Source organism: Suncus etruscus, chromosome 18, assembly GCF_024139225.1.
Source record: "Suncus etruscus isolate mSunEtr1 chromosome 18, mSunEtr1.pri.cur, whole genome shotgun sequence".
Taxonomy (NCBI): domain Eukaryota; kingdom Metazoa; phylum Chordata; class Mammalia; order Eulipotyphla; family Soricidae; genus Suncus; species Suncus etruscus.
Window position 1 is genome coordinate 10,091,938 of NC_064865.1, and position 24,068 is coordinate 10,116,005.

At 37.2% G+C, this 24,068-nt stretch overlaps 1 protein-coding gene across 1 annotated transcript in view; it reads right to left on the reverse strand.

Annotated features, from left to right (window-relative positions):
• The window catches only part of LOC125996554 (cAMP and cAMP-inhibited cGMP 3',5'-cyclic phosphodiesterase 10A), a 238,348-nt gene that overhangs the window by 120,042 nt on the left and 94,238 nt on the right, over positions 1–24,068 (reverse strand). The window lies entirely within an intron of this gene.

A 24,068-nucleotide genomic window follows, 5' to 3' on the forward strand; every position in this document is an offset into this window, starting at 1 on the left:
AACATACGATATGGTCCTCCAAATACTGCCAAGAGTAATTCCTGAGTTCAGAGCCAGGAGTACGTACTGAGCACCACAGGGTGTGTCCCCAAAACAAAACAATTTTATAAATATGTCTTTAGGTGCCATGTGAAATAACAAATAATCATAATCTTATACATATTCACCAATTTTCTATTTTCTTTAAAATTTTAGAACTAAAAATTTAACTCTTACACTGGCCTATATATGATACATAGTGAACTAATTTACTTTATACTGTGAAAGAAAGGGTTTTTTTGCAGGATATTTTTGGGGGGCCCATGTGGGTATCCAAGTGACACATAAGTACTATTATTTCTTTAACTAAAAACAACGGACCATGTAGGAACTTAACACTTGAAAATGTAACATTGACTTATCCACTCATCTTTATGGTAGTAACATGGGATCTGGAACATTGTATGAGATCATTTGGGGGAGTACTGCCATATTTACAATACTATACCTTTCAATCCATGAGCATAAAAAGTTTCATTCATTTTTCCCAGCATAATTATAGATATCAACACACAAAATTTTTACTAACTTTATTGTTATGCTATTATGAAGAAAATATTTATACTTCTTCCATTCATTTCTATTTCTAGTACACAGAAACAGAATTGATTTATATAGATTAATCCTATTGTATATTAGTTCTTGTTTCCTCGGATTTTTTAAACTTTTTTTTTTTTGGTTTTTGGGCTACACCCGGCGGTGCTCAGGGGTTACTCCTGGCTGTCTGCTCAGAAATAGCTCCTGGCAGGCACGGGGGACCATATGGGACACCAGGATCCGAACCAACCACCCTTGGTTCTGGATCGGCTGCTTGCAAGGCAAACACCGCTGTGCTATCTCTCCGGGCCCAATTTTTTAAACTTTTATTTAGGGTTCTTGTAGAGTTTCTTTAAGTATTTAGAATTTATCTGCATAAGATATCAGTGTAAACAATCATAGTTTTCATTCTTCCATTCAAATCTTGACACTTTTTGTCCCTTAGTGTTTATATTAATAAGTTTGCATCTCCTTATTTTTCAAAAATGGTTACCATAAATTAATGATAAATTGTTTTTATTCCTTAATACCTTAAATAACTGATTCACCAATACCATATTAATATGGTATAAACATCAATTGTTCCTGGTTGCCTCATTTTATCTATTATTTTCATTTTAATCACATTCAAAAGGGGGGTGTGAACCTACAGTTTCCTATGATGTCATAGTTTAGCTTTAGTATCAAAGGTGATAGAGAACATACACAATATATTGGAAAGTTTTTTCTCTGACTTTCTGAAAGTCTTTGAAAAATTAGCATTCAATTTTATATACTTACAGAAACCACTAATTCAGTCATATTGGAGCACATATTCATTATGGAAAGAACTTGAATTCTTATAGATTTGTCCACATTGTCTATTTGTTGTTGGACTTGTTTTTGTGATTTGATATTTCCAGAAATCTTTTTTTTTTCAAATAGTCTAATATTTGCTGTTTATGGAAGCTACCATCAGCACAGGCACACGTCCAGACTTTCCACTACACAGAGCACTTGGATGGAGCTGAGTCATCAACACTAGTGAAAAAAAGATGGATCCTCAATCTCCACTCACACCTTAGGAACAGTCTTGACCGAAATCCCACCTGTACAATTGGACTTCCAGCTGGTCCTCCCTCTCTTTCTAGTGCTTAAATACCACTAGATGGTGGAAGCTCATCTTAACAATTTAATGAGCCCTTCAACCATAGAACTTCTAGTGAGAATCTATCAATTAGGCAGAAGTTTCTGGGTAATGGAGGGAATATAAAGAGTAAGAACACTCAAGTCTTTATTGAGATCAAGTCTACTAGGGAATGTCACACTGGTAAAAGGAGGGTGTTCTTTACATGACTGAAACACAACTATAATTACGATTGTAATCAAAGTGTTTAAATAAAGATATTAATAAAAAAAAGTCCTAAATACCTCCCAAATTGTATGCCTTAAATTAATAATCCAGAGCACTAAAATGATTTTGTTCCCCATTACTGTTCACTTAATTCTTGTTTACTATGGAAGAAGCCTATACTTAGTTGTTGATCCTTGCATTCAAAGACTTCAGTCTTACTATTAGTGGCACTTCTCAATGAGCAGTTCTAAAACCAGAGAGAGCCTACTGATAGAAATCATTTCTCTATTAAGATGTAGTTAGTAAGAAAATCCACGAAACTACGCCTGCCCAGTGGAGCCCGATTGTGAAAAATTGTGAGTGCTGCCTGTGTGTGTCTGTTTACTATCCTGTTGCGAGAACCTCTTGGGATTGGGCCGAAAAGAGGCTCCAGCAGAGCACTTTGGCTCCGCTTTGCTACGCGGCCGTGCACTCTTTCTAAGAAAAGAACACCATCGCAACAAGAAGAAAAAATCACACTAAGAACTGTGCTGGATCACTGAAGCCCGGTATTTCTCTCCGGACTGTCTTCTGTGCTGTGTGCTCGGGCCTAAGGTTTGATCCTGTGTGAGGCTTCATCCACAGAGTACTCCCCTCCCTTAAAGGCAAGTCGACCCATCCAGAAAAGGTGGAGCCAGAGGAGTGTGCTGCCTGCATCATATAGCCAATGAATATCACCACAACACGTAGAAAAATCCACAATACAAGTGTGAAAATGGGGAAACAACGCAGGCCAGCATCAGACATAGAGCATGAAGATGACAATTCTGATGACCAGATAATGACCAACCAACTAATCAACCTCTCAGATAAGGACTTTAGACTAGCAATATGGAAGATGCTCATTGAACTCAAAAAAACCATAGATCGAGTTGAACAGAACACTAATAAGAACCAAGAAAATATGAAGACAGAAATCACAAAACTCCAAACTAAAATAACATGTCAACTAACAGGACTGAAAAAATCAGTAAACGAAGTGAATGACAAAATGGATAAGCTCTGGGACAGGGTATCAGAAGCTGAGAATAGACTTGGTGCTGTGGAAGATGAGATAAATAACAATTCTATACAGCAGGAGAGATTGGAAAAAAACTTAAAGCAAATGGACAATAGAAAAATTACTCAAAGAATGGGAACAGATGAAAATAGAAGTCTATGATAAGATCAACAGAAACAACTTAAGAATCATTGGAGTCCCAGAGACACAGGAAGAAAATTTCCAGGAAGAATCAACAGTCAAGAACATCATTAAAGAGAAACTTCCAGAGCTAAAGAATATATGTGATCAAATCCTGCATGCTCAAAGAGTACCAACCAAAAGAGACCCCAGAAAAACTACCCCAAGACACATCCTAGACACAATGTGGAATCCCACAAATAGAGACATAATTCTGAAAACAGCAAGATCAAAAGGGGAAATTACATGCAAGCGAGCATCCTTGAGATCTACAGTAGACCTGTCACCAGAAACATTCAAGGCCAGAAAGCAGTGGTGGGATATTGTGACAAGACTGAATGAAATGAATGCTTCACCTACAATACTGTACCCAGCAAAACTCACTTTCAGGTTTGACAGAAGAATACATGGTTTCACAGACAAAACACAGCTAAGAAACTTTACAGACTCAAAACCAGTCTTAAGAGAAAAACTGAAAGACCTAATTTAAGACAAGACTAACCAAAAGACACTCCAAATTTCGATATAAAGATGGCATTAAATCCCAGGACAATTCTTTCTCTCAATGTCAATGGACAAAATGCACAAGTTAAGAGACACAGAGTGGCTAAATGGATCAAAAAACTCAATCCAACCTTCTGCTGCCTACAAGAAATGCATCTGAATAGTCAGAACAAACATAGACTCAAAATAAAAAGCTGGAGAAAATTATCCAAGCAAACAACACCCATAAAAAAGCTGGAGTGGTCATACTAATATCAGATAATGCAAACTTTATATTCAGGAAAGTAGTAAGGGACAAAGATGGATATTTTATATTAATCAAGGGGTATGTAGAGCAGGAAGAAATAATTCTCCTAAACATATATGCACCAAATGAGGGGCCAGCAAAATATTTAATACAACTGTTGACAAATCTAAAAAATAATATCAATAACAACACAATAATTGTGGGGGACCTCAACAAGGCTTTGTCAACACTGGATAATTCAACCAGACTGAAACCCAACAAGAATATACTAGATCTGAGGAGAGAAATGAAAGAAAGAGGCCTAGTGGATATATATAGGACACTCCATCCCCAGAAACCTGGATACACATTCTTCTCCAATGTACATGGGACATTCTCCAGGATAGACTACATGCTGGCACATAAAACATACCTCCATAATATCAAGCGGATAGAAATTTTGCAGACTACCTTCGCTGACCACAAGGCTCTGAAATTATTTGTGAATTCCAAAGGGACACAGAAGAAAAAATTTAACACCTGGAAGTTAAACAGCCTCATACTCAATAACCAGTGGGTCCGAGATGAAATCAAGGAGGAAATCAAAAGGTTCCTGGAAACAAATGACAATAAAGACACAAACTGTCAGAACTTAGAGGACACAGCAAAAGCGATACTGGGAGGGAAATTTATAGCTTTGCAAGCACACATCAGGAAAGAAGAAGGAGCTTACCTGAGTAGCTTAATGACACAGCTAATAGAACTAGAAAGTGCTCAACAAAAGGACCCAAAAATAGGGAGACAGAAGAAAATAAAAAAGCTGAGAGCAGATATCAACGAAGTGGAAACCCAAGAAACAATCCGAAAGATCAACGAAAGCAGAAGTTGGTTCTTTGAAAAAATAAACAAGAGTGATAGACCACTGGCAAAACTAACAAAGAAAGAGGGAGAAACTTGACAACTCATATTAGGAATGAAAAAGGAGAGATCACTACTGATATGGCAGAGATTCAAAGGGTAATCAGAAACTACTTTGAGAAACTTTATGCCACTAAAAATGAAAACCTGGAAGAAATGGATAAATTCTTGGACTCATAATCTTCCACAGTTGAAGGAAGAGGATGTAGCATATCTAAACACCCCCATCACCATTGATGAAATTAAAACGGTAATCAAATGTCTGCCCAAAAGCAAAAGCACAGGCCCAGATGGATTCACTAATGAATTCTTTCAAACTTTCCAAGAGAAACTACTACCAATCCTGGCAAGACTCTTTCATGAAATTGAACAAGAGAAACACTTCCAAATAGCTTTTATGAAGCCAACATCACCTTGATACCTAAACCAGACAGAGAGATGGTACGAAAAAAGAAAATTACAGACCAATATTGCTGATGAATGCAGATGCAAAGATCCTCAACAAAATCCTGGCAAATAGGATTCAATGCCTCATTAAGAAGATCATCCACTACGATCAAGTAGGTTTCATCCCAGGAATGCAAGGATGGTTTAACATCCATAAATCTATCAACATAATACACAACATCAACAACAAGAAAAATAAAAACCACATGATCATATCAATAGATGCAGAGAAAGCATTTGATAAGGTTCAACATCCACTCTTGATCAAAACTCTCAGCAAGATGGGAATGGAAGGAACCTTTTTCAATATAGTTAAGGCCATCTACCACAAGCCAGTGGCAAATATTATCCTCAATGGAGATAAACTGAAACCTTCCCTCTAAATTCTGGCACGAAATAAGGCTGTCCTCTCTCACCACTCCTATTCAACATAGCACTGGAAGTACTCACTATAGTGATTAGGCAAGAAAAAGATATCAAGGGAATCCAGATAGAAAAGGAAGAAGTTAAGCTCTCACTGTTTGCAGATGACATGAAACTCTACTTAGAAAACTCTAAAGACTCTACCAAAAAGCTTCTAGAAACAATAGACTCATATAGCAAGGTGGCAGGCTACAAAATTAACACACAAAATTCAATGGCCTTTCTATACACCAATAGTAATAAGGATGAAATGGACATTAAGAAAACAACCCCATTCACAATAGTGCCACACAAACTCAAATATCTTGGAATCAACTTGACTAAAAATGTGAAGGACCTATACAAAGAAAACTATAAACTCTGCTCCAAGAAATGAGAGGACACGCGGAAATGGAAACATATACCTGCTCATGGATTGGCAGGATTAACATAATCAAAATCGCAATACTCCCCAAGGCATTATACAGATTTAATGTGATCCCTCTAAAGATACCTATGACATTCTTCAAAGAAGTGGATCAGGCACTTTTCAAATTCATCTGGAACAATAAACACCCTCGAATAGCTAAAGCAATCATTGGGAAAAAGAATATGGGAGGAATTACTTTCCCCAACTTTAAACTGTACTACAAAGCAATAGTTATCAAAACAGCATGGTATTGGAATAATGACAGGCCCTCAGATCAGTGGAATAGGCTTGCATACTCAGAAAATGTTCCCCAGACATACAATCACCTAATTTTTGATAAAGGAGCAGGAAATCCTAAATGGAGCAAAGAAAGCCTCTTCAACAAGTAGTGTTGGCACAACTGGATAGCGACTTGCAAAAAATTGAACTTAGACCCCCAGCTAACATCATGTATGAAGGTAAAATCCAAATAGATTAAAGACCTCGATATCAGACCCAAAACCATAAGATATATAGAACAACACATAGGCAAAACACTCCAGGACATTGAGACTACAGGCATCTTCAAGGAGGAAACTGCACTCTCCAAGCAAGTGAAAGCAGAGATTAACAGATGGGAATATATTAATCTGAGAAGCTTCTGCACCTCAAAGGAAATAGTGTCCAGGATACAAGAGCCACCCACTGAGTGGGAGAAACTATTCACCCAATACCCATCAGATAAGGGGCTAATCTCCAAAATATACAAGGCACTGACAGAACTTTACAAGAACAAAACATCTAATCCCATCAAAAAATGGGGAGAAGAAATGAACAGACATTTTGACAAAGAAGAAATACAAATGGCCAAAAGACACATGAAAAAATGCTCCACATCACTAATCATCAGGGAGATGCAAATCAAAACAACGATGAGATACCACCTCACACCCCAGAGAATGGCACACATCGCAAAGAATGAGAATAAACAGTGTTGGCGGGGATGTGGAGAGAAAGGAACCCTTATCCACTGCTGGTGGGAATGCCGTCTAGTTCAACGTTTATGGAAAGCAATATGGAGATTCCTCCAAAAACTGGAAATCGAGCTTCCATACGATCCAGCTATACCACTCCTAGAAATATACCCTAGGAACACAAAAATACAATACAAAAATCCCTTCCTTACACCTATATTCATTGCAGCACTATTTACCATAGCAAGACTCTGGAAACAACCAAGATGCCCTTTAACAAAAGAATGGCTAAAGAAACTGTGGTACATATACACAATGGAATATTATGCAGCTGTCAGGAGAGATGAAGTCATGAAATTTTCCTATACATGGACGTACATGGAATCTATTATGCTGAGTGAAATAAGTCAGAGAGAGAGAGAGAAAATTGCAGAATGGTCTCACTCATCTATGGGTTTTAAGAAAAATGAAAGACATTCTTGCAATAATAATTTTCAGACAGAAAAGAGAAAAGAGCTGGAAGTTCCAGCTCACCTCAGGAAGCTCACCACAAAGAGTGATGAGTTTAGTTAGAGAAATAACTACATTTTGAACTGTCCTAATAATGAGAATGTATGAGGGAAATGGAGAGCCTATTTAGGCGAGGGTCTAGTGGGGAGGAGGGAGACTTGGGATATTGGTGATGGGAATGTCGCACTGGTGAAGGGGGGTGTTCTTTACATGACTGAAACCCAAACACAATCATGTATGTAATCAAGGTGTTTAAATAAAAATATATATATAAAAAAGAGGACTTCCTTCTGAAGGGGTTTCAATCATGCCATTGGAACCCAAAAAGAATCTGAGGGGAGGCTGGAGAGGAGGCCCTGTTTGAGCTTGGTAGAGAGTATTAGGACTGGAGCTTTCTTTTTCCTTCCTGACATAGGCCTTGCTGTCCCTAGGGAATAAAGATTTAGAAATGGCAATGGGACCTGAAAGAATGTTTAGAAGACCCAAAAAAAAATCCCTGTTTGAAGTTTATGGAAGGTATTAAGGCATGAGGTTCCCTCTTCCCCCTGACACCAACCTGACTGGCCTCAAAGGGCAGATCAACAGTGATGGCATTGGAACTCAGAAGGCCACTGATGGGAGGCTGGAGAGGAGGTCCCATTTGATCTTGGTAGAGGGGAAATCTTGGTAGAGGGGAACAGTTTCTTTCTAAAATAGCCTGAAAGCTATTTTACCTATAAAATACCTGAAAGCTATGTGACCTATAATGTTCCAGATTTCAAAATCTCTTTTTGATTCTGATCATATTCTGAATTTTAAACTGAAATATCCTACTTGATTCTGCCTTTAAATGTATAATACACAACTCAAAAGTAATAAATCTAGACCTGAACTTATGCTAGTTCTTCCTTTTTTCAAAACTTACCCCATTTCCAACATCAAGATTAAGAGATGTTTTCAAGTCAAAATACATTGGGTGAATATTCAACATATCTATTGCTGCAAAGTAACTAAATCCCATTAAATTATAAATTACATGCATTCCTAAAGTCAAGCATGAAAAGGAAAAATCTTCAATATCAGGATAAACTATGCTTATATTTTAAATATCACCTTGATTTCATTTTTGAAAAAACTTTCCTGTTCAAAAAGCCTGGTGTTCCTTCATTAAAGCTAACTCAACCTCCATTAAATGAAATCAATGACAATGTTCCAGGGTTAGATCTTACTTTGTAATGCCACCTTACTGCATCAGTCAAGAGGATATTACCAAATTAATTCAGCACCTGACTTTGATTGTAATCAAATGGGTAAAACACAGAAAAGCATGTATTCTCTCTACATAAATTAACTTTCATTAGCAAATATATGTTTCTAAAATTAGATTGCATTAGAACATCTACCATAATTAGAATGTGAAAATTTCACATGCATAGTTTTGTTTGCTTTGAAAAGAAAATAAGGAAAGGTTTAATCTATCTTTAAATGACAATAAGTTACAAAAGATTACTTTTCTACATTTCACCTGACACTTTGGTGTCACCAAAAACTTTCCTCATGTATCAATCTCCTGACATACAATGTGGTTATAACTGGTTCTCTTTAATATGAACTAAACATGAGTTAAAAATATGAAAAAAATATCCCACTTACAATGTGAATACATAAACTTGTAACCAACATGAGCTATACCTAGCTACATACAACCTGAGATAGTTTGACCAATACTATTAAAAATTCACTGTGATGCGTAATTAGGAAAATCCTTATACTTTTGGGTCTAGAACCCTACTCAAAGTATGTGCTATTACTTAGAAGTAATAATATAAAAACATAATTACAACAATAAAAACTAAAATTCATAGATTATCAAGAAATCAGTTTAGAATTAACAACCAGGGACTAAAGAAATAATACAATAGGTAAGGTGTTTGCTTTGCAAGCAAACTACCCAACATCTCAATTCTGAAACATTTATGATTCCTGAGTACTGCCAGGAGGGATTCCTCAGTATAGAACCAAAAGTAATCCCTGAGCACCACTGGGTGTGGCCCCCAAACAAACCAACTATTTCTTTCCAATTAACCACACTTATCTAAAGCATAACGCACAAGAAATGAAACAAGAAAAGTCAAGATGTGGTTAAAAACAATAAAATCTCCTACCTTCACTTATATAGAACTGTTTTCATTAGAAAGTTGGCCAATGTGTGTGTGCATGTATGTGTGTGTGTGTGTGTGTGTGCGTGTGTGTGTAGAACAATGGTAGAGAACATGCCTGCTAGAGAAAATGGGAGACCAGAGGAGAAATTAATAACATTGTTGGAGGGAGTGGGCACAGTGAAAGGGTTAGTGTTAGGCCTGAAACTTAATAATGAATAACTCTGTAACAGTAATTTGTGGTGATTAAAATTCTATTAAATATAAAAAAGGAAGTAGTGCAGATAAGCAGTGGAAATATCTCATTATATTTTGTGACTACATATAACCCAGACCCATGCCCTGTTTCTAATCTAACCCTGCTACTCAAAGCAGAAGACAAGACTCTTGGATAGATTCAGATTGATGGCTTACTTTTGAATAATTTTCCTTCAATATCTGCATGCATAAAAATAGAGGTACACTTTACATTTTAATTGATGTAGATCAAATAATAATCAACTTAAAACACGCTAAAGCATACTTGGTAGCAGTATTAACTGTATTTCTCATGGCAATCAAATAGCAGTTAGCATACTAATACTACTTCAAATGTAAATAATGCCAAGACAAATTATAAGTTACTTTCATATTTCCAAGAGAAATTTTCATTAATGGATGGACAAAAGAGATTGGCTGAGAATTTTGGGGGTCCAAATAGTCCATGCTTCTCCACAATGGCGTTTGAAACTAAAACTATTTGGGAAAAATCATAGCAATTGAAAAAATAATAATAATAAATGACCCTTTCCACTGGATATCACATATAATATTCATCTCTTAAAATTTCACCAATAAAAATCCACAGTGGAATAAAATTGCGGCTACCTTTTGGCAATGTGTTCCCAAATACTAAAATAATGACTGAGTTTTTGGAGGGAAATTAATATAAAGACTCTAACAATTACAATTTTTTATTTTTTTATTTTTTTTAATTGCAAATTTTAATTTATATGTAGAACTATCTCTTTAACTATAATGCTAAATGACACAACTGTTGTGCTAAGAATCACAACTTTTTTCAATAATGGTCTTACCATAAATCAGAATAAATTTCATGTTAGATATTATGAACAATTGAACAGCGTTCAGCAATGGTTAGGATCAAATAATACATTGGACAATGATCTAAATCTCAAGTAGTATGCTGCATGACAGAGTCACTGGGTTCCTCAACATGGGAAGATTTTCTAGAAAAATGTTACAGGGCCTATGATTCCTGAAATTTTAAAAGACAAAGCTACAGTGATAGAGAATAAGGTTTTCTTGCAGAAGAGAGAGAAAAGATGACATGAGACACGAGGGCATTTTTTTGAGGTGATGTACATGTTCTGAGGATGGTCAAGCTTATATGTGTTACATATGTTAAAATGCAGAGAAATGCACAACGGGAAAATGAAAATCAAATGTTTCTTGTTTAAATTTAATGTAGCATTTTATTTTAACTAGTATGTAATGTTTTAATTTTTTTTTGTTTGTTTTTCGGGCCGCACCCATTTGATGCTCAGGGGTTACTCCTGGCTAAGCACTCAGAAATTACCCCAGGCTTGGGGGGACCATATGGGACGCCGGGGGATCGAACCACGGTCCTTCCTTGGCTAGAGCTTGCAAGGCAGACACCTTACCTCTAGCGCCACCTCGCCGGCCCCAGTATGTATGAGGTACGCATTACGAAGTTGTTCATGATTAAGTTTCAATCATATAATGTCCAACAGCATTCACTAGTGCACAATCCATGCCACCAATGGCCCCAGTTACACTCCTGCCCTACATCCAGATTACTTCTTGGAAGACATTTTTCATCTCTCTCTTTTTCTTTCTATCATCTATCTATCTATCTATCTATCTATCTATCTACCTATCTAATTTATCTAATTTCTTCCTTTATTTCCTTTTAGCATTGTGGTTTGCACTATTTGTTACTGAAGAAGTACTATGACTATCACTTTATCTCCTTTCAGCACCCAGTTCTTGTCCAGAGTGATCATTTCCAACTATCATTGTCACAGTGGTTCCTTCTCTGTCCTAACTGCATCCCCTCATTCTCTGTGAAAATGTTGGACTGGTTTCCCTGGTACTTGCTCCTTTGGCCTCTGGATATTAATACCATACTATTGAAAATCAAATGTTTCTAAAATAAAGGCATTACCATATATCACCCATTGTTTTATTGGTTATATCCATATACTTGGATTAACCAGGTACTTGGATTAGCCTTGTAAAATAACTTTATTCCTGTTTGAGATATGAGGAAGCAAACTCAGACAAGTAGAGGTGAAGGAATTAAATGAGGATATTTCAATGAAATATGAAGTAGTAGACCTGTCTAAATCCCATGTTACTAAAATACATTTAAAAACCATAGGGTTATTCAACTCAGTAAATACTGAGAACAGAGTACAGGACACAAATCACATTTACAAAAAAAGGTACATGAGATGAAAGACAAATTTTACCCACTGGAATTCACTAGATTTTAAAAATGAGAAGAGAGATGAGTATAATTTGGTGCTAAATTTCTAATTATAAATGACCAAATTCAATAGAGCCTAAGAAATAATAATGAGTAGATCATGGCAGGGAAGAGGTATAGGTTGGACACACGATGATGATGTCCATTTTCTTCCCATAGAAAATATGGACTTTTCTTCTCTGAAAGTCACACTTGGGGATTTCTTTTCTTTGTGGCAAACACTGATGTGACAGGAAGAAGACAACACATTTGTTATGATGTAACTTCAAGGGACCAGAGGCATAATAGAGGGTGCATGGCACCTGCCCTAAACACAGCTGGCATGTGTTCCATGCCCAGCACCCCAGATGGTTCCCAGAGCCTTTCAGGACTTATTCCTGAGCACAGAGCCAAGAGCAAGGGGTGAGCACAGCTTTAGGATTCACTAGTGAGCACAAGTACGTGTGGCCCAAAAATAAACAAAAAGAACGCATAGTTTCTGTTACAACCTAACTCTTGTACACAACCACTCAGTTTCCTTATTTGGGAAACAGGGTCAGTAATAAGAAAATCATTTTCTTGAATGTGTGGGGTTTGGATTACCCAAATATACAAAATGCACATAGAATACAGCGATCAATATTGAGCACTCCAGTAGAGATTGCTCTTATTATTTAAAAAAATAATCTTTTTATTAATTCAGTAAAACTTTTGCTAGTTTTGTTTGGTTTTGTTTTATTTTGGAGGGGCGATTTGCAAATGGCTAAGTTAGATCATATTTTCCCATAAGAAAATATCTGAATTCTGCTCTTTCCTGTGAAATTCTCTTTACTTTCAAGCTTAAAAAGAGAAAACAAAAATATGTTCCTTCTTCATACGATAAGTATTTAGGGCTTCAAAGGTTGAGCTCTGCACTAAGGTATCTGCAAGTGGGTCACAGCCAAAGAGGGCACAGCAATGAACCTCTGAACAAAGTGGGGGAGAGAAAGCACGGGCAGATAGGACACTCCAGTACCCCAGCAAGATCCTGAGTCTGTGCATCTTCTACCCTCAACAGGAACACTCAAGCACATCCTCAGGTGTAGCCCCTTCCTCGATGCAACCTTTATCCTCCTCCATCTCTCTTCTCTCCAGGCTTAGGCTGCATCCAGGTGGCAGGTTACCCACACAACAGCCCTGCCTCGTGGCTGCCCCCCAGGCAAGCAGAGACCTTCTGGCACCTAGGTCCATTCATCACACTGGCTCCCTAAGAGCATGGGATACCTGGCTCACGGGGCAGCAGAAGCAGAGGTAGTGGAAATTTCCAGCTCTTGGTTCTCATTGGACACAGTAGGCAGTGCTGGCATTGCAGCTGTAGTGCAATGATGAGAGACAGGAAAGCAAAACACACCCCTAAAGTTCTCATCACTAGAGTAAAAAGGGTACCCACAGATTTTTTATCTTATTTAAATAATTTAAATAGCAATGAACTAGCTGGAAACCCCCTTTATTCAGTAAGCTCCATTGTAACTCAATTTATGGCCAGTGCTAGTGAAGAGCAATCACAGCCTACATCTTCGGTCAGCCTGAGCAAAATGAATTAATGCATTCAACTCACAGAGTAACCCTGGAACAAAAACTGAGATGTATGCTTTGGGACCCTCTTCAGCCAACAGCATCACAATGATCTAAATGACAATGTGATGTCTGAGACTGGGGGATGGTGGAGACAATCTTAGGGAATAGGTGAAAAGAAAAATGTTCACTGCTCCTTAGAACAGGAAAGTTTTCAACAAAGCATTGGTTTGAGAATTAGAAAAACTGAAAGGGGAAAACACTGTACACAAGGAAACTGCAGGTGCTTCTTTTGTTGGTTGTCTTTGTGTGTTTTTTTCATTTCAAAAGCAACTTATCCAAGGAAAATGATAACAACTGTAGAAAATCTAAAGAGCCCAAACAACCACAACAATGTCTATTGTGCTTCTTTCTACAGTGATTCAGGGTGATGACTATCTTGCAAAAAAGAGGGTAATATGTTCCTCTGCAAATGATCGTTATTGATGCTGTTAGTCGATGAAGAAAAAGCCAAGCCTGAATGTGAGCAGAAAAATAAGTTTTACAACCTCTTACATTTTTTTAAAATACAAATATTTCCATGATGTTGGAACTACATAACGTGACTCTGATGCACAGTACTATCAACTTGCCAGTACTTAAAAAGTGAACCAGAAACATAAAAAGCTTTAAAAAGAATGTTGTTGAAATTTATATGGAACAATAAAAATCCCCTGACTTGCCCAAGTAATTCTAGGAAAAAGAGAAACTGGGAGGCTTTTCTTTCAATGTTAGACTCTGAAGTTATAATAATCAGGACAATGTGGGACTGGAATAAAGACAAACTCTCTGACCAAAGAATTTATTTGAGAACTATAGATGACTCCCCAGGCCTATGGACAGCTGATCTTTGACAAAGGAACTAAAAAATATGAAGTAGAGCAAGGAAAGACTTCAAAAAATGGCATCTGAGACACTGGTCAACCACTTGTAAAAGAAAATTGAACTCAGTTTCCTACCTCAAACAATGCATGAAAATCAGTTTAAAATGAATTATAGACATCAATTATCAGGACTGAATTCATAAATTTTGTTGAGGGAAACATAGGTAGAACTCTTTGCATGACACTAAGTTTAGAATCCATAATTCAATGTCATTGACCAAGCCAAGTGAAAGCAAAGAGAAATAAATGGGACTACATCAAATTAAGAAGAAGAAAGATGACCAGAATAAAGAGACCTTAGAGACAGTAAGAAATTGTTTCCCAGACTGGCGTGATATTACAGTAGGTAACGTCCTTGCCTTGCATGCTGCTGCTCTGGGTTTAATCCTTGGCCTCTCATCTGACTCCCCCCACACCACCAGGAGAGATTCCTGAGCACTGACAGGTGTGACGCAAAAACTAAAGACAAACAAACAAATAAAAACTATTTCCCACCAATGCCAAATGCATCTGATAAAGGATGAATATTCAAGGTATATAAATCAGTCGTGAAACCACCATGACAACAAAACCAAAATATAAGGAGAAAAGATGGTCTGACACTACTTCCTCAAAAAAGGCATCTGATAAACGTTCTTTGTCACTTATCATCAGGGTAACCCTTTCCATATTTCATGGGCACGTGTAAGGGAAAACAAAGAGTCTCAGCCCTAATATCATCTTAGTTCTTCAGTGATGTAAAAGTAGAGTCACTGTTATGACTTCTAATATAAAAAATGTTATTTTTGATAATATTTAAAGGCACAGGAAGAAATGCTATCTGGTACCTTCTGATCTTACAATAAAGTTTTTTTAATTTTTTTTATTTTTAACTATGAGAACAAAGATGCAAAGAAAGAGGACAAGGTAAAGTTACAGTGGAAGGACATAACATAATTCTCAGAAGAAGTCCCCTTGCTGATATCTTAACTTTGAACTTTCAGCCAAAGAACATTAAGATAAATAAAACAGAGTCCATGTACAATTACTTTGTCCCTCAAGTCCCCAGATTGTAAGACATTATAATATTTCTTAACAGCACACAAGGCAATCTAAAGCCATAAAACTTATGTAACTCCTTAAACATTACAGGCATAGTATTTTTAACATTTCCATGTACATGCATATTAGCTTAAGTTAACCTCAAATTTTAAGTGGTTATTTTTTTTAAGGATTAGAGTCAAAGGAGCACAGTAAAAATGGTGTTAGAGTGGCAATTGTTGTTTGCATAGGCCCACCAAAATATGAGGGGCATGGAAAGAAATAACTTTGGCCTAAATACAAAGAGACCCTACCCCTGAAGTTTCCTGGCATAAGACCAACTTACAATAAAGTTTAAAGTATGTGGAACTTTACATATACAATAACTGCTTTAAAAACCAATCTAGTTCACAGTAAAAAACATTAAATGTATTTGAATTCATTTCATAGTCATTGATATTTGTGGTGCTCTAACTTATTTATTTATTTATTTATTTATTTATTTATTTATTTATTTATTGTGGCATTTGGGTCTCACCCAGTGGCACTGAGGGGTTACTCCTAGCTTTGAGCTCAGAAATTGCTCCTTGCAGGCACTGGGGACCATACTGGATGCCAGGATTCGAACCACCATCTATCCTGATTCAGCTGTGTTCAACGCAAAGGCTGTACTGCTTTGTTATCTCTCCAGCCCAGTAAACTCTTTCTTTAAAGTCATCAAAATCCCCTTCCATCTGATTATATTCTTCTGGCCTTCAGGGACAAATCTCTCCATAACTACTCTCAACTTTCAGCAGCCAGTACTCAACACGTCAAGTAGTTTAAAACTACCTTTTTAATGACTTAAACATTAGTAGGACTACTAGTGGAGTTATATTTGATAACTCTTTGAAAATCAATTAGCATCAGCTTTATCCTTCTAGTTACCAGATGGTGAATAATTCAGAGTAATTCAAGTCAAGAAACTCAATACATTTTCAGACAACCATTTAAAAATAAAAGTTAAAATGCTAGGAAACTTCTACTTGAAAATTTAATCTCAATATTTAGTGGCCAGAGTAACCATACAGCAAGTAAAGCACTTGCTTTGCCTCTGCCGAACCTAGGTGCAAACCTTGGTATCCCATAGCCCCCAAGCCCTACTAAGAGGGATCCCTTAGCACAGAGTCAGGTGTAAGCCCTGAGCACCACTAGATATGGCACAAATATAAAACATAAATAAATGAGCCAAAATATTTTTTTAAATTAAGGAAATTCTCATAATAAAGTTCTAAATATTTTTTTTAATTTTTAGTTGGTTTTCTGTTATTTTTTTTCAGCAGTTATTATTGCACTGTTAACAAATAATGAACTGTATGTACATTAGTGACAACCATGGGATCAGCCAGACGACAGTCCCCAAAAGTATCCTTATAGGGACATTCTTCAGAGAGGAGACACAACACACACAATGCAGACACCACAGAACAGAAAACAATAAATTAGAAGCATCTTTCCTGCCTTTAAAAAGAAAGGAATGGGAACAAGGCCTGCCTTGACCACTTCTCAGCATCTCTCTTGGCTGGGTGTGCCCGCTTCTTCTGGCAATGACTGGCCAACACTGAGGACCTGAGCAGGCATTGTTCTCTCTGGGAAGAGGTGACTTCACCAGTGCAACCTTCCCACCACCAATGCCCCCCTTTTTCTTCCTCCCCAACCCCTGCCTATAATCGAGATAAGCATTCTATTTTTCTCATTCACTCACTCACTCACTCACTCACTCACTCACTCACTCACTCACTCACTCACTCACTCACTCACTACCATTGTCCTGATAGTTGTTATTGTAGTAGTTATTTCTCTAATCGCATTCACCACTCTTTGAGGTAAGCTTCACATTGTGAGCCAGTCCTTCCAACCCTCATCTCTATTGTCTCTGGGCATTATTACAATAATGTCTTTTATTTTTCTTAAAACCCATAGATGAGTGAGACTATTCTGTGTCTACCTCTCTCCCTCTGACTTATTTCACTTAGCATAATAGTTTCCATGTCTTTCTATGTATAGAAAAATTTCATGACTTCATTTTTCCTGACAGCTGCATAGTGTGTATATATATATATATATATATATATATATATATATATATATATATATATATATATATATATATATATATATATATATATATTCCATTTTGTATATGTACCATTTTCTTTAGCCACTCATCTGTTATTGGGCAACTGGGTTGTTTCCAGATTCTGGCTATTGTAAATAGAGCTGCAATGAATTTAGGTGTGCATAAGTCATTTTTGTATTGTATTTTTCTGTTTGTAGAGTGTATCCTTAGGAGAGGTTATCTGGATATGTGGTAACTCAAATTCCAGTTTTTCAGGAATGTCCATATTTTTTTCCATAAAAGCTGGACTAGACAGCATTCCCAACACCACTAAAATAAATCATTTTACCATAATTTTTCTTATCTGGGATATCAGTAATGTCCTATTTACAAAAATCGTCTGACACTGCATGCTCAGCTGATAAATGCATGCCCATTAATTTAATGCTAATTTACTACATAATCTATATTCAAACAGAAAACATCTGGCATATACACATCAGGGCAAATGCCACTAGATCTTCATTGTGGGTACAGGCACAGTTTGTTAAGGGGGCTTCACTTAAATCCCACCAATTCTAGGTATGAAGTAGCTATGTTTTTACTTTTATGGGAATTAAATCAAATTTACAGAATCGTGGGAAGTGGAAACATTTGAATAAATACATTTTATTAGTAAAAAGGAAGAACGCATATATTTGTTAAAAAATAAAGCAGCTGCCAGCACCATAAATTTCATTAATAGCTGATAGTTATTGATGTACTGATCTGATATATATATATATATATATATATATATATATATATATATATATATATATTGTGTGTTTCTGAGCAGTTTAAACACAGGAAGACAAAATAATATAACCTAGTGTCAAGAAAAGATGGCAATTTTACTTATAATTTCTAATTAATTTGGGTTCACTTATTCTCTTAAATATCAAATTATTTTCTCTTGGATATTGAGTATCAAAGTTACATATGAGGAATTTAAAAAAGGAGTTTAACATTATTATAAATTTTATTGTAAGATCAGAAGATACCAGATGTTGACTTCCACTGTTCTCCTTGCAGCAAGTGCTTTTACAAATTACCAAAAATATTGATTTTTACATTGGAAGCCTTAAACTGTGACTTTACTTTCACATCACTGAGGTACTGAGATAGTATAGTATTAGGGGTATGACTTCTTGTTCTAATTAATGAGACTTTACCCTAAACTGTTATGGCATATCAGACTTCACTTTTAACCATTATGGCTTCCATTTTTACATATCAAAAACCCACATGGGCCGGAAGAGCCTCTACATAGGCTCTTCTCCCCAATCTATTCTCCACCCATGGGGTGGTCCTATCTTCCTAATAAATACTTTAGTCCCTGGTTGGCTTTTGCCTCTTGTTCTACATTGTGGGAAGGTCCCTTGACCTGTGTTTCATCTCTCTCCAGCCTAGTTTGTATTATTTCCTGCAGTGGCACTGCTCCAGACCCACTTCCCCTTTCCCCTTAGGATTGTGGCATGTGGAATTATATATAATTCTGCCTTAGAACATGCCAATGAAATATAGAAAAAGGTCACTAGATTATCAGCATACTCAACACTTACTTGTTTTAGATTTATACTTAGATAAACGTACATCTGTTAATCTAATAATCTGAGTCCTGATAATTAACAGTAGTAGGACCTATTGATTTTAGTTTGTACAAAAGTATCATAAAATGTGGATCTCTGGCTTCACTGGCACACTACCACACACACAAAATCCCTCCCCATGCCTTGCTCTGATCTTAAAGAACTTCCATGATTTTTTTTATTTAAAGAAAACACATCACAAAGTTGACACATTGATCATAGTATATTTGTTTCAGGAATAACAAAGGCAAAGTTATTAAAAGAGTAGAAAGAAAAACTAAAAAGATGAAAGAGAAAGGAAAGAAGAAAAAGTTCAGTACCAAGTATATTTTTGAAAATTATTGAATCACCGATGAATTCATTAAAGCCCTAGCTGAAGGTTTAGTAAGATCCTCTAATTTTTTTAAGGATAAGAGTGAAAGAAATACAGTACAAAATGGTGTTAGAGTGGCAATCGTTTTTGTTTGTATAGGCCTAGCAAAATATGGGGGAAATGGAAAGGAAAAGCTTTGGCCTAAATACAAGGAGATCTTACCCCTGAACTTTTCTGGCATAAGACCAGCTCTGGGCTCCAGGCATACCAACCCCTGATTTTTTTTACATCTTTTGGAATTTAGCAGAATGACCACATGGTTTGTAATAATGAACCACAGAAAAAAAATAATCACAAAAATACAATGTTTGGTAAAAGAGGTAAGAACCTTGATATCTGTTTTCTCTACTATGTTTTCTTTACTATATCATTTTTAAAGTGCATGGCTCAAATGCATAGAATAGATTAGGTTGTGAAATAAATAAATGTTGTATGTCCTATTTCCAAAGAACATGTGAAAAGCAACTGTTTAGAATTTCTGATCAGAGGTCAACTCTAAAAAGGTCATTTACTTCACAGCTACAAATGAAACATTCTGTGTTAAGAAAGAAAAGGGGATAGAAGCAATAAGATTAAATAGGAATGGTAAATGTCTAAATGTCTTCTCTGAAGGCCAGTGGTGGTTTCCTATCCACCTCCTAGACCTTCTTGGATTCACAATTATTCATTCTGACCTCACTCTGTCCGTAGTATGCTTTGGGCTAGGAGACTCAAGTCTAGACTCAATCTGACAGTATACCCCCACACATACTTTGAGCCCTTAAAATATTTGTTGCTTTGCAGTGTGTATTTGCATTATTGTTGGTCCACACACACATTCATACATTGGCCAGGTACCTTTTCTTCTTGCACAAATCCTGTGTCTAACACCTGTTGCAGTAACTATTGTGCATAATGTTTAGAGTTTAGAGTTTGCCAGAGAGGATGGAACTCATGGAAGGTTTTCAAGGATGGAACTCTTGATAGAGAAAGACACTCTTTCGTGGGTTATATCCTCTCTGGTGGACTCTGAACTCAAGAAACTATGCACAATAGCTGCTGGAACAGGACTTGAACACAGGGTCGGCAGATATAAGGAGAGAAGTTACCTGGCCAATGTGTGAATATGTGTGTGTGTGTGTGTGTGTGTGTGTGTGTGTGTGTGTGTCTTAGTGAGTGTGTATAAAATTTCTTCCTTCAAGAAGTATGGGGAAGATAAAAGAAGCTTATAAATGACTAACAACAATGCAAATGCTCACAGCAGAGAAATAAGTATCTTAAGAAGTCAATCAAGGGGCCGGGCGGTGGCGCTAAAAGGTAAGGTGCCTGCCTTACCTGCGCTAGCCTAGGACGGACCGCGGTTCGATCCCCCGGCGTCCCATATGGTCCCCCAAGCCAGGAGCGACTTCTGAGCGCATAGCCAGGAGTAACCCCTGAGCGTCACCGGGTGTGGCCCAAAAACCAAAAAAAAAAGAAGTCAATCAAGGTATGTGTATGGCTCAGCAATAAGGTGTTTGCCTTGCACGTGGATGACCAGGGATGGACCCCGGATCAAACCTGGCATCCCATATGGTCCCCCAAGTCTGCTAGGAGCTTTTTTTGAGTGCAGAGCCAAGAGTAACCTGAGCGATGCCAGTTGTGACCTTCCACCCCCCAAAAAGGTATGTGTGTGTGGCTATGTGTGTTAGGCAGAAGATTCAAGCTCCCTTGCCATCATGTGAACGAACATCAACATCTACCAATAAACACAACTCCACCTAATCTTCATTGTTATCAATGAACAGATAGAATATCCTGTAAATCAAAACTTCCTCACATTGAATTACTGTGTTATAAATGCTACCAAATTTCAAATAAATTATGGTCCATGTACTCTCTATTTTATTTTTTTTCTTAGATTTCTGGGTCACACTCAGGATTTCCGCCTGGCTCTGTACTTAGGAATTACTCCTGTAAGTGTTCAAGAACTATATGAGATGCCAGGGATTGAATCCAGTTTAGCAGCATGCAAGGAAAGCCTCCTTCTCTCTGTACTATTGCTCCAACCTGCATTCTGTATTTTTTTTTTTGTGGTTTTTGGGTCACACCTGGCAGTGCTCAGGGGTTACTCCTGGCTTCATGCTCAGAAATTGCTCCTGGCAGGCACGGGGGACCATATGGGAACGCCGGGATTTGAACCGATGACCTTCTGCATGAAAGGCAAACGCCCTACCTCCATGCTATCTCTCCGGCCCCTGCATTCTGTATTTTAAGCATTTTTCTATATATACATAGAGTAAATGCTTGATAATGCCAAATGAAGACAAGCTTTTCTGACAGTATAAAAACATTCTCAGAAACTACAGGAAGTGGGGCCAGAGAGAGAGTACAAGGTTATGGAATCTTTGGCGGGTACATATTTGTTTGAATCTAGAACTGCCTGGGATCCCTTCAGCACCGCTACTACAACCCCAAAACAAAAACATCAGTAGAGTGAGAGTGGGTCTGTCACCAACTAATACAATTTTGTAATTTAAATACTCTTTTATTCAATTTTAAGATAGTTTGTGTCTTTATTGTCATTTGTTTCCAGGAACCTTTTGATTTCCTCCTTGATTTCATCTCGGACCCACTGGTTATTCAGTATGAGGCTGTTTAACTTCCAGGTGTTAAAGTTTTTCTTCTGTGTTCCTTTGGAATTCAAATAATTTCAGAGCCTTGTGGTCAGCGAAGGTAGTCTGCAAAATGTCTATTCGCTTGATATTATGGAGGTATGTTTTATGTGCCAGCATGTAGTCTATCCTGGAGAATGTCCCATGTACATTGGAGAAGAATGTGTATCCAGGTTACTGGGGATGGAGTGTACATATATCAAATTGTGATGTGTATATGCCAGATGTTTTCTGTTTGAATACAGGTTATTTAGTAAATTAGCATCAAATTAATAGGCATGTATGTATATCAAATTGCAATTAATGCTGCAACTAACACCCCCAGGTCATTCCAGAGACCTATACCAGGGAGCAGTATTCCACACTTTGGGAAATAACTGGTGTAGATCATTCCATTTGAAGTGGGTGTACCAATGACTTAATATGGGTTTACCAATTTAAGATGGGTTTACCATTTACGTGGGTTTACCAATGATTTAAGGGAGGAAGGAAAGGACAGAGGGATGGAAGGAAGGAAGGAAGGAAGGAAGGAAGGAAGGAAGGAAGGAAGGAAGGAAGGAAGGAAGGAAGGAAGGAAGGAAGGAAGGAAGGAAGGAAGGAAGGAAGGAAGGAAGGAAGGAAGGAAGGAAGGAAGGAAGGAGGAATCGAGGGAGGGAGGAAGGAAGGGAGGAAGGAAGGAAGGATGGAAGGAAGGAAGAAAGGAAGGAAGAAGGAAGGAAGGAAGGAAGGAAGGAAGGAAGGAAGGAAGGAAGGAAGGAAGGAAGGAAGGAAGGAAGGAAGGAAGGAAGGAAGGAGGGAAGACTTGGGGAGACCAAAGCATGCAAGGAAAATAATAGAAAATAATGAGGTAATTAGGAGGAAAGAAATGTTTAAACTGATCATGGCCTTCATTTAAATAAAGTTATTTCATTTTCCATTTCCAGACACTATTCTATGCTTCCTTCACACCAATTACCAAGTGTAACAATAAATGCTATTTCATTCACTGGCCAATGCTGAGCAGACTTTCTGAATGGTCAGTAGTGATGGACAGTCTTATGAGAAGCTGCCTTGGAAGAAAATGCAGGAGGCAAAGCTCTCCTGGGTATGCTCACAACTTCCCTCATCCCAGAGGAGATGCCACAATGTAGGTTCTTCCCCAGGCCCTCCTAAAAGATATTCAGCACCCAGCCAGCATTTTCTCTATCCTGTTTCTATTCATAGTTTCACTAACATCCCAGTCCTGTGGTAAAGACCAGGAAAATCATCCCTTGATAAGGACGTGCTGTTTGCTCTTGTAGGCTGAGAGCTATTTGGATAACAGACACACTGCTGTTCTTAACCAGGAGTTTTCTTTTGATTCTGTGTATTGGACAATTTAATGGATTATTAGACTAATAAATAAAACAGATTTGGAAGCTCTTGAATGCCCATTCAAATGTTTGCAAAATGTTCAAAATGAATGAACACTAATATATAAAACACTTTCATTTCTAAGACCCATGCTCAATTTCACAATAACCTGTATCCTTGAATTCCAGAATGAGTATCATTATACAGTAAACTAAAATTAGCATCTTTATACAATGCACTGTAAGCACAACTCAATTATTTATTTAATATGTTTCCAAGAACACCCAGATAGAATGAAAATGTTAATAGATTCTTGCATTTTTCCTTTACACATACCTCAAAATCAGTCCATGCTCAATG